The sequence below is a fragment of the Etheostoma spectabile genome, chromosome 21 (assembly GCF_008692095.1).
Source record: "Etheostoma spectabile isolate EspeVRDwgs_2016 chromosome 21, UIUC_Espe_1.0, whole genome shotgun sequence".
NCBI classification, from domain to species: Eukaryota; Metazoa; Chordata; class Actinopteri; order Perciformes; family Percidae; genus Etheostoma; species Etheostoma spectabile.
Genome location: NC_045753.1, coordinates 22,814,214 through 22,826,950, shown reverse-complemented (window position 1 = coordinate 22,826,950; position 12,737 = coordinate 22,814,214). Strand labels below are relative to the sequence as shown.

General features: G+C 43.4%; 1 pseudogene; it reads left to right on the top strand.

The window, feature by feature from the left end:
* The window catches only part of LOC116671614 (fascin-2-like), a 12,784-nt pseudogene extending 1,543 nt beyond the window's left edge, over positions 1–11,241 (top strand).
* The last annotated feature ends 1,496 nt before the right edge of the window (positions 11,242–12,737 follow it).

Below are 12,737 nucleotides of genomic sequence, written 5' to 3'. Positions count from 1 at the left end.
CGTGCCGGTAGATAGCCAGGTGGGATGATGGGTTGAGGATAGAGGGTTTCAGGAACAGACACGTTGTTACTCTGCAAAGCAGACTTATAATAGGTGATCGGCAAGGTGTAATTACACACCACACACACACACACGCACAAACATGCAGGGCGCATGCTGCACACACAGTCATTCAAAACCCCATATGTTGATTAGATTATTAGTTTCCTTTGCAGCACCCGCCATCTCTTTTCCCTGCTGTGTGCCAAATTTGGTGAATGGTCGGCCGTCAGGCACATTTACCATTAGGACTGACCCAGAGAGCTTGCAATCAGAGAAGGTGCGTAACTAAACCCCCAGCACAGGCAGTAAGGGGAGCCGCACACAGGCAACTACCCAAAGGCACGGGAGGGCTCTGGTTACCGGCTGTGTGTATGTGTGTGTGTGGTATCATTGTTCTCCTACCTGTCGATGTGTCACAGAAAGGGCGAAGTGCAGAGCTCAGAATAAAGCGCAGAGAAAAGGCAGGACTTATACACATGGTAGGTTAGAGAAAAAGCAGAGACGAGGAGAAGGAGAGGGATGGGAGGAAAAAGTGACAGAGAGAGGCTATTAAGACTACAGAGGCGAGCACCTTGTTGCTGACTTCAGCTGTGAGGACGGCTTAGTTAGGAGAAGAGTGAAGGAGCCTTCAATGCACTACCGAAAATTTGCGAACCGCTGGGATGTTCTTTTTCACTGATCAACTTTTGTATGACAAACGTGAACCTGGACTTCAAGGAAAGTGAAGAAGAAGTCGTGTATTTAATGTGATCCAAAGATAGCGGAAGCCAAAGGAAGGGGCAAGGACAAAACCCCAGGGAAAGCTATTACGGGGGGACCAGGTGATGGTCTTCAGGGGAATAACAAGTCAAGCAAGAAACAGAAGTGAGGCTGAGAGAGAGCACTTCAACAAGAGAGAGAGAGAGTGCTGGCTGCGAAGTGGAGAAAAGTAGTCGAGAACAAAACTAGTCTGCAGTGACATAGAGGTGGAAGCCGGATTCCGCCTCTAAAGAGAGATCAAGGTGACTCAAGTCTTGCTGCCTGATTAGATGGGGAGAGGTAGTGGTGGAGGAGAGCCGGGACGCCCGATCAACAGAACTGAGAGCCTGCGAGAGAAAGAAGGAGAGAGAGAGAGGAGAGAGAGAGAGAGGGAGAGAGAATACAGAGGACGCTTGGCGAAAAGAAGCCTCTTAATCTGGGAGCCGTGAATTACAGCCACAGAAACTGCAGAGGTGAAGCCACAAAACCACAGTAGTGAATTAGGAGGCTGTAGCTGGAAAAATTATAATGAAGCCATGAGCGGAGGAAAGGAATTTGTGGTCTGGGAGTGCTTTTTACTGTACCTAAGAATTGATTCCGCTGTCTTAAGCATTCTCATTTCATCATTTCCATGACTCATCCCTGCCTTATTCCACACCTCTTAAAATATAAAAATGCATACCCCACCCCCTTAATGCACACTCCTCACTCCTGCATCATGTCAGGTCTCTTTGCCTACTCTATTAATCCTTTCACACTTATTCCCCAATTGTCTCACTTCTTCAACATTGTGATTGCACAGGTGAGATGCTGCTAATGGGAACCGGCCCTGGAAGTTGCAGTTTGGTCTAAATAACCATGAGGGTCGCTACCTCACTGAGAGGCCTTTGGCTTCAAGGTACAAACATGTCATTCAACAGAATTGTACGATTTAGCATGCTTTTGGTGGTTCTTTTAGGCATGCACTTTTTCTGTACACTTTTTATTGTGTAATATATAGCATATTAAAAAGCTTCGGCTCTATGTTGGAACATTCCCTTCTCTCTCAGGTGAACGCGTCAGCACCCAGCCTGAAGAAGAAGCAGATATGGACTCCGAGCAGGACTCTCAGGACACCAGATGGTCTACTTACGCAGCCACCACTGGGACGCTACCTGGCTCTGACAAGGACGCAAAGTCACTGTGGTCTGATGGGCAAAAATCCGACTGCCGCTTCCTAATCGTGGCTCAATCAGATGGTCGCTGGGCCTGCCAGTCTGAGCAGCACCTCGCTTCTGCGGTGGCTCTCAGGACTACCTCTCCTGCTTGCCCAGGTCATCACGGATGGCGAGCTGTGGGCAGTGCACCTGGCTCTGCATCCGCAGGCCAACCTGCTGTCGTTGCGCAGCGTTACGCCCACCTCTCTATGGAGGATGGGGAAATCGCTGTGGATATGAACATTCCCTGGGGGTGGCAGCGCTCCTGACACTGTCTATCTGGATGGGAATACTGCCTTAAGACCGGCGGGACAGCCGCTTCCTCAGCAATGATGGGAAGCTCCTGACGCAGAGTGGGAGGGCCACAGGTACATGCTGGAGCGAAGGTGGGAAGCTGGCCTTTAAAACTGTGAGGGAAGTATTGTCTCCCATGGGGCCTACGGGCACCCTGAAGGTCTGGGACGGTGCTCCAAGCCGGGCAAAGATGAACTGTTTGACCTAGAGGAAAGCCATCCACAGGGGGTTCTGATGGCCGCCAACGGGCGATATGTCTCCATAAGACAAGGTGAGAAAAACACAGACACATCAGGAGGAGATTCTAGGAGATTGAGCTTGCATGCATACACAAGCCACAACTTTCCCAAGTTTCCTAAAGCCTGACACAGGACGTCTGCTTAAATGGCCGAAGTTTGACCTATATGCCACTGAGGGTGGTCAATGAGCCGTAGCTGACAACTACAGTTACTACTGCCAACGTATACAATACATGAAGTACACTGATACGCCCCAGAAAAACTGAGCTTGCAATTACAGGAAGTAACTGTGTGGGCACGTTGAATGCATGGTTGAGGAAATAGGCCACTCACTAATGATTCAAGTGATAAGGGATGCATGGAATAATGGGCAATGTAGTCTGCACACCACCATGCCAGCATCTCATTGGATAGTTGCATCTCTGTAGGAAAACAAGATAGATGAGGCTGAATAGAAGAATCAGCCTCATCTGGGACACCTGAGACGAAGACGTCATTTGTTTAGGGCTCACAATGATTAGGCTAGTTCCACAGTCGGTATAAAGTATTGCACTTGTGGCAGATTATGCGCACCATGTTGGGAATAAACTACAGAATATATTCTCACCAACAATTGCAATGAGTTTTCATGAATGAGTTTATGTTGTCAGAGGACAGTGTTGTATTACGGAATGGTGGATACTCAGTTATAAAATGCAGCACATTCAATATAATGGAAAGTTTCGCCAAATAATTTAAATAAATGTCTTTTGAAAATCCCATTTCATTCCCTCTCAAATGTTTTTTTGGCTTGTTAGGTAAATTGTGTTGAACACTACACTTTTGCCCCTTGGGCTTACTGAAAACAGCTGCTTGTAACCTAGGGCTGTGCAGTAATTCTCTGTGATACTGTAAAGGTATTTACTCTTCGGTCTTGTGACAAGGCCGTTGGGGTGTGTATTTTGATCAGCATGTCGGCCCGACACCGCCACCACTATACGATGGATTACATCGCTCCACATTGGCTTCTAAGTTTGTGGTTTTTTTACCCAAAAGCTAGGTAGAATTTCTTGATCAGTGTAAAAGCTAAAAAATTGTAATGGGACTTGGGACAAGTATTCAGTTGATGAGTGATGGTTGATTTTAACCTGGATTAGAGTGGATTAGCATACACATACAATGCTGTCAGCATACTTGGCCATGACACCCATCGCAGGCTGCAGATTCTGTCTGCAGGGTTGAGTACTTCATCCTGGGGGCTGTAACTGAATCTCCCCTGCCTCATTGTTCCTGGGGTGGCAGTGGGAGCTTCAGGCAGAAACTCGACTGGGAGCACTGAAAAAATGGGGAAAGGAAAGATGTAGTGCAGTAAAACCACGCATATAGAGCAGCTTAATGTACAATGTATGCACAGACAGAAATACTTGTAGCATGCTCACATTTTCTGTTACTGTCTCTTTCTTCTTTCTCCTCTCTTTCCTAACTTATCTGCACAAACAAAAGCTTATCTTTCTCCAACACACTCGCTACACATAAACCATACCATCCTGCTGCAGCGAGTGGGTGAGTAGAGGTATGTTGAATTATTTGATGAAGTTGGCCCTCGTTCCTGGAAGGCAAGGGAGTCTGCTTTCAGAAACCCAAGCTGCCTCTCACCTGGGGCAACGCTTCTGCCCCTCTGGGTCCCACTCTAACCCACTAATCTAACCCAGTTACCCCAGAAATCAATCAGCAAGCAAACAAACTGTTAAAGGCCAGAATCTATATTAGGTGAAAGGTTAAAATGTTGAGTTGGACTAAAAGTGAGAGAAAAGTAAAAAATGTAAATACTTCTATGTACAGTAGTACCCCAAAATTCATCAGTATTTGGGTAAATAACCCTGTTACCTTCTACCTCTCCGTTCGACATGAAGGACTAAGAGAGATGAAGAGACATGGAAAAGGGAGAAGGGAGGATCCAACTCTCAAAGGACTGAGGACAATGGGAGATGTGTGGCAGACTGGTGGGCTCTTCATCATCCATAATGTCACAATGGTGTCTTTACACATATATTAGGCCCTTTGTTCTGCTCATTAGCGCAGATGGAGTCACACTGGCTATCTAGTTTAGAGTGAGTAGGAATGCAGTGGGGGTAGTAATAAAATAGGATCACTTGAAGGATGGGGGTAGCATAAATGTATTTGTAAAAGTGCTAACGAAAACAGCAATTAAATGCAAAAAGTCTGTCTGTGCCCTGAGATATCTTTTATTTTAGCTTATGCTTGCTGTGTGTGTGTGTGTGTGTGTGGGTGTGTGTGTGTTGTGTGTGTGTGTGTGGGTGGTGTGTGTGTGTGGGTGTGTGTGTGTGTGTGGTGGTGTGTGGGTGTGTGGTGTGTGTGTGTGTGGTGTGTGGTGGGTGTGTGGGGGTTGAGTGTGTGTGGTTTGTGTGTGGCATGCGTGGGTGAGTATGTTATGTAGATCAGAGATCTGCAACAGGGGGTCCGGGCTTAGGGGTCCTAAGAGTTATGCAGGGGGCCACAAATATTGTTTATTTTTTTTTATGTTTTTTCAAAAATAAAATGTCTTAACATAATTCCAACATATTATAGCACATACAATCAGCTTCTGTGGAAAAAACAACACATTGATGAGGCTATGGTCTATAGGTAAATCAGATTTTAAAATCATGCCAACACATATTTTAATAGCTATGCATTAAAAAGGCATTATAAAGGCTTTAGGCCGCCCACAGTTATTGTAGGCAGAGTTTAAAATGCAACTTAATTTCAAACAATATTGTAGGAAGTCCCTGATCCATCTCTCTCTGTTAAGGGTGCCTTGGCTCAAAAAAAACGTTGAAGACCTGATGTAGATGATCTGTAATCATGTGGTCATACCTCCCTGTGGTCCACTCTGCCTTGAAAGTGAAAAAAATATAATAGTCTAAACTTTTTCATTAACGTATGTGAAGACATGCACACAAATACATACATACACAAATGATCCATCCCGAGAACAGATAAAAACGAAAATAATGAATGGGCTGAAATAAAAACAACGGAAAAGCAGTGTGGAGGATGGAGGGTTGGGAGGAAAGAGGAAAGTAGGGGACATGGGGATAGTGGCATCATCTTACCATTAAAATAGAGTCAGAGCCAGCTATCGCTGATGGATAGTTAGGCCTGCTCCCTTGCAGCCTGCAGGTAGGACAACGGCAGAAGTGGAGCGGATGGGGTCTGATCCAAAAGGTTTTTTTTGTGAGTGTGTTGTATGCACCAGGGAGTGTACTGATCAGGAGTGTACCGTGTATATAAAATAGTTATCGTGGCTATGATGACAACCCTTATCCGTATGCTTACCACTGCGTGTCAAAGATGGTCATCAGCCAGCCATTGATACCTCAGATTGCTGGCTTGGATTTCAGCGTATCTAATCTCTTTCCCCTATTCTCTGTTTCTTCTCTTCTTCCATCCTCCTCTCCTTCCTTTCCCCTCTCCTCTCATCTATCAGACAGCGGCTGCGAGGTCCAGCTGAGCCTGACGGGGGATCATTTCTAGGGTTGAATTAGTGTGAAATGGACACATGGAATAGGTAGACAAAGCATGAATAGAGTCGGGATGAGAGAGAATAAGAGTGATGGCCCCAGGCATAGGTGCAGACTAGAGGGGCAGAAATTTTGCTTCAAATGCTCTTAAAATCAATGAAAATTTAACAGTTGTAAGACCTCATGATACCTAGTTTATCGGTGGAATAAGATGTGATTAAAGTGTCCGGTAGCTTAGTAACCATGACACTTGTCGCATGTCATCCCCTTTCTCTCGCCTCCAGTCTGTATCTACGGTCCGATATAAATTAAAGCAAAGTGCCCAAAAAGAATCTAAAGGAACTGATGGGATTCACACGCCATGAACCACAAGCTCAGGCTGAACTACTGGTTACAAATGTAACCAGGCCCTAAACGGTACGTGTACGTGCATCTATATTGGATTATGCGATGTCATTAATATGCAGCATTCCTCAGTAGCTTAAATCACTTGCTGCATGGCTTGGTTATTACGTGACGCCCTAAGAACACTTCACCATGAATTGGAGAAGAAATCTGAGTTGACCTCACCCAGACAAATTTCTTTGTCTTGGTTTCCATGTTAGCGGCATCGCTATAGGGATGGCATTGTTGGTCATTGTGGTAGCTCCACTATGGTCCATATATATGATTATATATATATATATAATATATATATATATATATAATAAAATGCCATCTACTTATTATGTTTAATTTGTCCTATCTTGGTAATGGTGAAATATCTGCATATCTACATTAACTATCAGCCATGGTACAGTGCAGAGCAGCAGTTTATTTGATATTGAAGGGTTTTGATGGTTGTAGATTGGAGATGAAGATCTGTTTTCTACTGATGATAGGATTAGTTTTTGTGCTTTTTTTATGAATCAAATCATACAAAAGCAGACCTAAAGCCTGAGAATGACGAGATTAGCTCTAAACGGGACAATGGGTCATGATACTGTCCAAGTAGTGGCCTCAAGCAAGAAGTTAGGACTGAAAACTTTATATAGTTAACTCAACTGCCTCGAGCTTGCTGCTATAAAACCCAAATAGTATCCCTGGCCACATTTCAACTTGGGAAGCCAGAAGATTTCATAGTGATGCACTTCCTTGAAAAGCTTGGTCTGAGCTGTTGTGACCATGGCTGGAGAAAAAGGCAGGAGGCGCCATGACTTCCAAACGCAATGGATGCCCTGAACGTCTTAGTTTTTCCAGAAATGAACCACTTCAGCTGAGGAACTCTTGTTCAGTGGCAATGTTGATCAGTATAGTCAGTTAGTTAGAAACTTGTGTTAAAGATTTGCTGTACATGCAGTGGACACTGCAAGTGCATTAGGTTACATTAGCATTAGATGTACCTAAAATACAGTCTCACTGAACCTCTAGCATTGTCTTATCCCTGTTCGACTTATGTTTACTCTTGTTAGCATGTTCTTTGTAACCCTTGTGATGGTTGTTTTGGAGGAAACAATTGTATTTTCGCACCTGCAGGTTACCCTAACTGATCTTTTTTGAGGTTTCAGTCTTTGTAGTTTCTGTCTCCTCCATGAGAAATTCTAAGTAAGGAAAACAACACTGACGTTGCATCCACATGACACAAGCCTTCCTTGATTACGCACCACCCCACCCTTCCTCCAAGCTGGTGCTTGTAGCCAAGGAGGATTAAAAAAAACCTGACGACTCTTCACAAGAGGTGATTATTCACTCAGCTTATGCTCGCACGAAGTCCCTGTATACACCATTAATAAAACGTAGCCATCTGAGAAATACAGAGAGAGTTTTGTTGCGCTGATAGGCTTAATTAGCTTTGTATCAACTCTTTTGGCAATGGCTTAAGTAACAGGCAGTCTTACTAATAAAAAAAAATGTTTCACACTAAAGCTTATAGTTTATTTTAAAGCACTGTTGTCAAATAGGTTTGGTCTTACTGGTTAAAATAAACGTCCCCACCATGTATACACTGGGTCCTTTAAGATGTAAAAAAAACCAACTGCAGTTAATGCAGGGTGATTTTTTTTTTTTTTTTTTAGCATGTTTTCCATATGTTTGATCATTCATAGCTCTGTAGCTCGAGGGTTGAGAGGGGTGGTAATATCTTTACATCCGCTAAGTGTGGACCATAAAATCTCTGGTCTTTTCCTGTTTTCCTTTATTCTTTTATTGAGGGGTTGAGGGATTGGACGGTAGCATGGAAGCTGATTATATCAGAGCCCGCTGTGAAGAGGGCAGAGATGGAGGGCCGGAGGGTGGGGTGATGGTGGGAGGTGGGAGGGTGGGGGTAGAGGGGGTCAGGGGTAAGGAGGGAGAGATGGGGGAAGGGAGGAGGTAGAGAAGACGGACCGGAGAAGGAAGTAGGGAGAGATAATCACTTTGGGAATTAGCTCTCAGCAATCTGTCCTTGGTGGTAACAAACAATTGTTTTTATTTAGGCCAACGTTATGATAATGCTGACGGTCAAAAAATTAATTTGGCTGTTTACTGTCACAAAGGACTTTATGAATAGAGAAGAGAATTCTGTTTGATGTGTAGCAACAAAAATGCTAAAATAATGGTTTCTGAGTGGTTTCTATGTGTTGTGCAGAGTGTTATCTCTGTTGGTACAATATTGTTAGATGCATGCATTACACATGTAGGGTGTGAAGCTGGCTCTACGAATGTTCTGGGCCCATTTAGTGCATTATTTTATCAAGATAATATTCTAGAAACCATGGAAAACCTTGGCACGTCAGATTACGGGTGCCGTTTCAAACAACCTAACATCCCAGGATCAAATGGGAACCAACTCCTTCATGCTGGGCCAAGTTAACACAACAATACAAACTGATTAGCAAGCTGATGTCGCTGTTTTGCTTTGTTGGTTTTCAACTTGACAATCCAGATAGGAAAAAAAAAGAGGGCTGTAGAGGAATTGTGATTCATGCACAAATTACACTATTCAACTACAATCAGATGTATTTTTGGTGAAGCACATATGATGCGCCTTATGGTTTCAGCAGTAATTACACATATGCAATTCACAACACTGCAACACAACTGAGAAATGGCTAAAATTGTAAGTCCCATACTATGCAAATTTCATATTCATACTGTGTTTAGATTTTTTTACTAGAACATATTTAGATGCTTTAACGTTTAAAAACATTATTTTCTTTAGGTCCCCCTCCTGAAAAAAGCCCGTCTGCTTGATTGGTCAGCATTTCTTCTGCTTCTGAGCTCTCTGATCGCTGCACTGTCATGCAGCCAGGGAATGACTGTAACAGCAATGTAATGGCACTTTCTACCTTAGTTTCTATAGTTGTGACATAACACCGATACTACAGTCCTGACAGCTGGTTTAAAGACATAGTTTTAGAATGCGGTCTGTGTGCATTTCTCTGTGGATTGAGCGTTTTAATAATTCCAAAGTATTTATAGCAACCTCGACTGCTTTATAATAAAAGAAAGACATGGAAATCTCACTTCTAGCAATATGGGACCTTTAATAAAAAATGTGAGCTGCCGAGAATGGATGGATTTCTCCAGATATTAAATCATCCTCAAGTTTTCATGCTGAAAATGCTTGCTATGCCCTCACAGGAGTAAGTCTTGCAGCCACATCAGGAAGATGAGACAGACATGGAGACATTTCAGATGGAGACGACAAGGACACCAAGAAGTGTACGTTCCGCACCAGTCAAGGAAACTACTGGGACCTGGGGCCCACGGAGGCATCCAGAGTTCTGCCACTGAAGTGTGAGGGAATGCTCTCTCATTCACTGTGCAGCGTGAAAGTGTCAGTTCTTCATTTTACATACAGGGTTTACATGGAAACTGTACTGTACCATTACAGTAAATCAAGGTTACCTCAAGCACACAGAAATGTCCCACTTTTCACGCTCCACATGAACTTTGACCATGAGTCACAAGCTATAACTCTAAATGTCATGAATGCTTTGTAAGAAATAAATAGAAATTTTGTGCCACAATGGTAAATTGTATTAAGAACAAGGCACATTGTCACAGGACAGAAGAAAAAGTGTCAGTAGACATGGAAATTATATATTAGTCTACTGACAATGGAAAGATTGGACGTGACACTGAAAAAATGAAAATAGGGATAGTTGATTGCATGCATTAAATGACAGAGACAAACATATGAGTGACTCAGTCTCTCTTAGTTGACCTGTCGTACCTTTTTTAGCCTTGCTGGTAATCACCGTGGTTAAAGTACTTATAATTCTCTGTGCTTGTACTTTATTTCAATTTTCTTAAACTTTATGGTTATTGTTTATATACCAATTCAGAGGGAAAGGTGTGTACTTTTAATATTTAGTGAAAGACTCATTTTTCTCCCTGTTATCCCCAACTGCAGGTCAGCTAATACCATGTTTCAGTGGAGTGGCTTGCCACAAGGTGGCATTAAAGGCTAACAATGGAAAATACATCTGCACCAAGAAAAATGGCCAGCTACTGGCTGTCGGTGACTCCATAGGTAAGAGATATTTCAGGTTTCTTCTCCTTTACCATCTCTTTATCTTCACTAATGTCCACCTGCCTCTGGTGCTCTCGGGTTCTCTTCTAAGTGTTTCCTATCCTTTTCGTAAGGCGAGGACGAACAGCTTACTTTGAAACGATCAACCGGCCCATGCTGATCTGAGAGGAGAGAACGGATTCATCTGCCATCACAAGAACTCCAAACACGGATGGCAGGCAGATCGGTCTATGACAATTTTCACCCGCAATTCACGTAATGGGGCGTACCAAATTAAAGGTCAGAATGCCCACTCAAACTCAACTCTTTTTTGCTCCCGTCTCTCAAAACAAAGCTGTGTTTCTGTGATAAAAAAAAAAAGTGTATTACATTACTTGATCACACTCCTGTTAGTCCACTCGAATCACGATGCACTATTGCTCTGCTCTATCTGTGTGTGTGTGTGTTGGTGTGTGGTGTGTGTGTGTGTGTGTGTGGGTGGTTGTGTGTGTGTGTGTGTGTGTGTGTGTGTGTGTGTGGTGTGTTCAAACTCGCAGGCGTGTGATGGCGGTTTGGTAAGTGAAAGCGCTGGACGGTGTGCTCAGACGGTGAGGCCCCTGAGGATTTGCTGGAGCTGTGGAGCACCGTCGCCTCGCCATCCGTGGCAAGAACGGCAAATACCTGCGCGGAAGCCAGGGAGCACGCTGAAGGGAGACGGACTAAGCCTGAGCAGCTCAGCCCTGTGGGAGTATTGATACATTCCAATATTAGTCCAACTCATCGCTGAGTTGATCAGCTGCTATTCACCAATCAAGAGCCAGCATCAATGCTTTATCTAAAGTGAGGACTCGTGGCACTTTGAGGGAAAGACAGTACTCATCAGTGAGGAGTTACAGACCGTACTGATTTAAATCACCACTTCTTTTCTCCTGTTACAAAGAGGTCGCAACAGAGAACCCAAATCTAAACTGACCCAAACGGTATGCAAAAGTGCAAGAAGAACTGACCATATTCAGCAAGACAAATTGTGATGAGCGTGAACACGTTTTGAGTAATCCCTAATCTCAAAACTGCAAAAAAGTGTGTGATGAGCATTAGAATTTTTGTGTGTCCTTTTAGATTGTTCAATGAGCATGCATTGCCAGACCTAATTAGGCATCGTCTGAAGCTAAATACTCCTATCGATAAAACATGTAGATTTATCAATGTCATGGACCCCTGCAGATGTAACGCAGCGTGCAACAGGCAACATCAGCGTGGACGTGTGTTAGCTGTTCCTTTCATTGCACCATCTCCTTTTTGTTTATCTTTCAAACCTTTCTACACCATTTTTTGACAGCAATGCAAACAAGTGGTAACACAGGTGTGTAATGACACACATTCAATTTAAAGACAATGAATCAGGGCGGCATGAGAGACTAGTCCCCATTACCAGTAAGGTCACACTTTTAGAGCTCTTAGAATGGTATTGATTTTTGGGGGATTGGATTTATGAGGACTATGGTAACTGCTCAGATTTCTGGAGGGTTAACCCAGACAGAGCTAGACTTTGTGTCCAATCTGAGTTTTCTGTTGCCTGACTAAAACAAACCCTTGAACGTACAATGTTCCACCAAAACAAGTTCCTCCCTGAGGTTGCAGAGGCGCCGTTGCTCCGTGGTGCTTACCACCGCCCAGACGATTGGGATTGTGTTTAATCGCACGTTTTTTTTCCCATCCCGTAAAACGGTGTGGACCGCCAGACCTCTCCACAGCGCTGTGGAGGAAGGTCTGCATGCGAGACTAAAGCAGATTAATAGGATCCTTCCAACCTGCTACGGAAGGGGATGGATTTTGTATTTGTCCCTGTTTGTTTCTCTACATTCTTCTTTCTTCTATGAACATAAAGATAAAAAATCCACCTGTATGTCGGTTATGTTTGTTAGTATCTCACATTCTACCAGAAGAATAGGAAAGTCAAAACATATTGTCTCAATCATTTAGAGTTTTGGTGACTGTCATTCTGCATCACTTCACTACGTGGACCCACAGGGCAAATTTTGGCAATGCTCCAATGTTTGAGTTGACACACCTGTATATATAAACTACCAGCAGTACGAAGTTATTAAAATTAGCTCTCTAAAAATGGGCTCGCACTTTAATGCGCCAGCAACAATACTCCAATTATATATTACTGACCATAAGTATATATTATGAACATAGCCATATTATAAATTTTTACTTTCATAATTAGCCTATTTGTAGTAAGGAA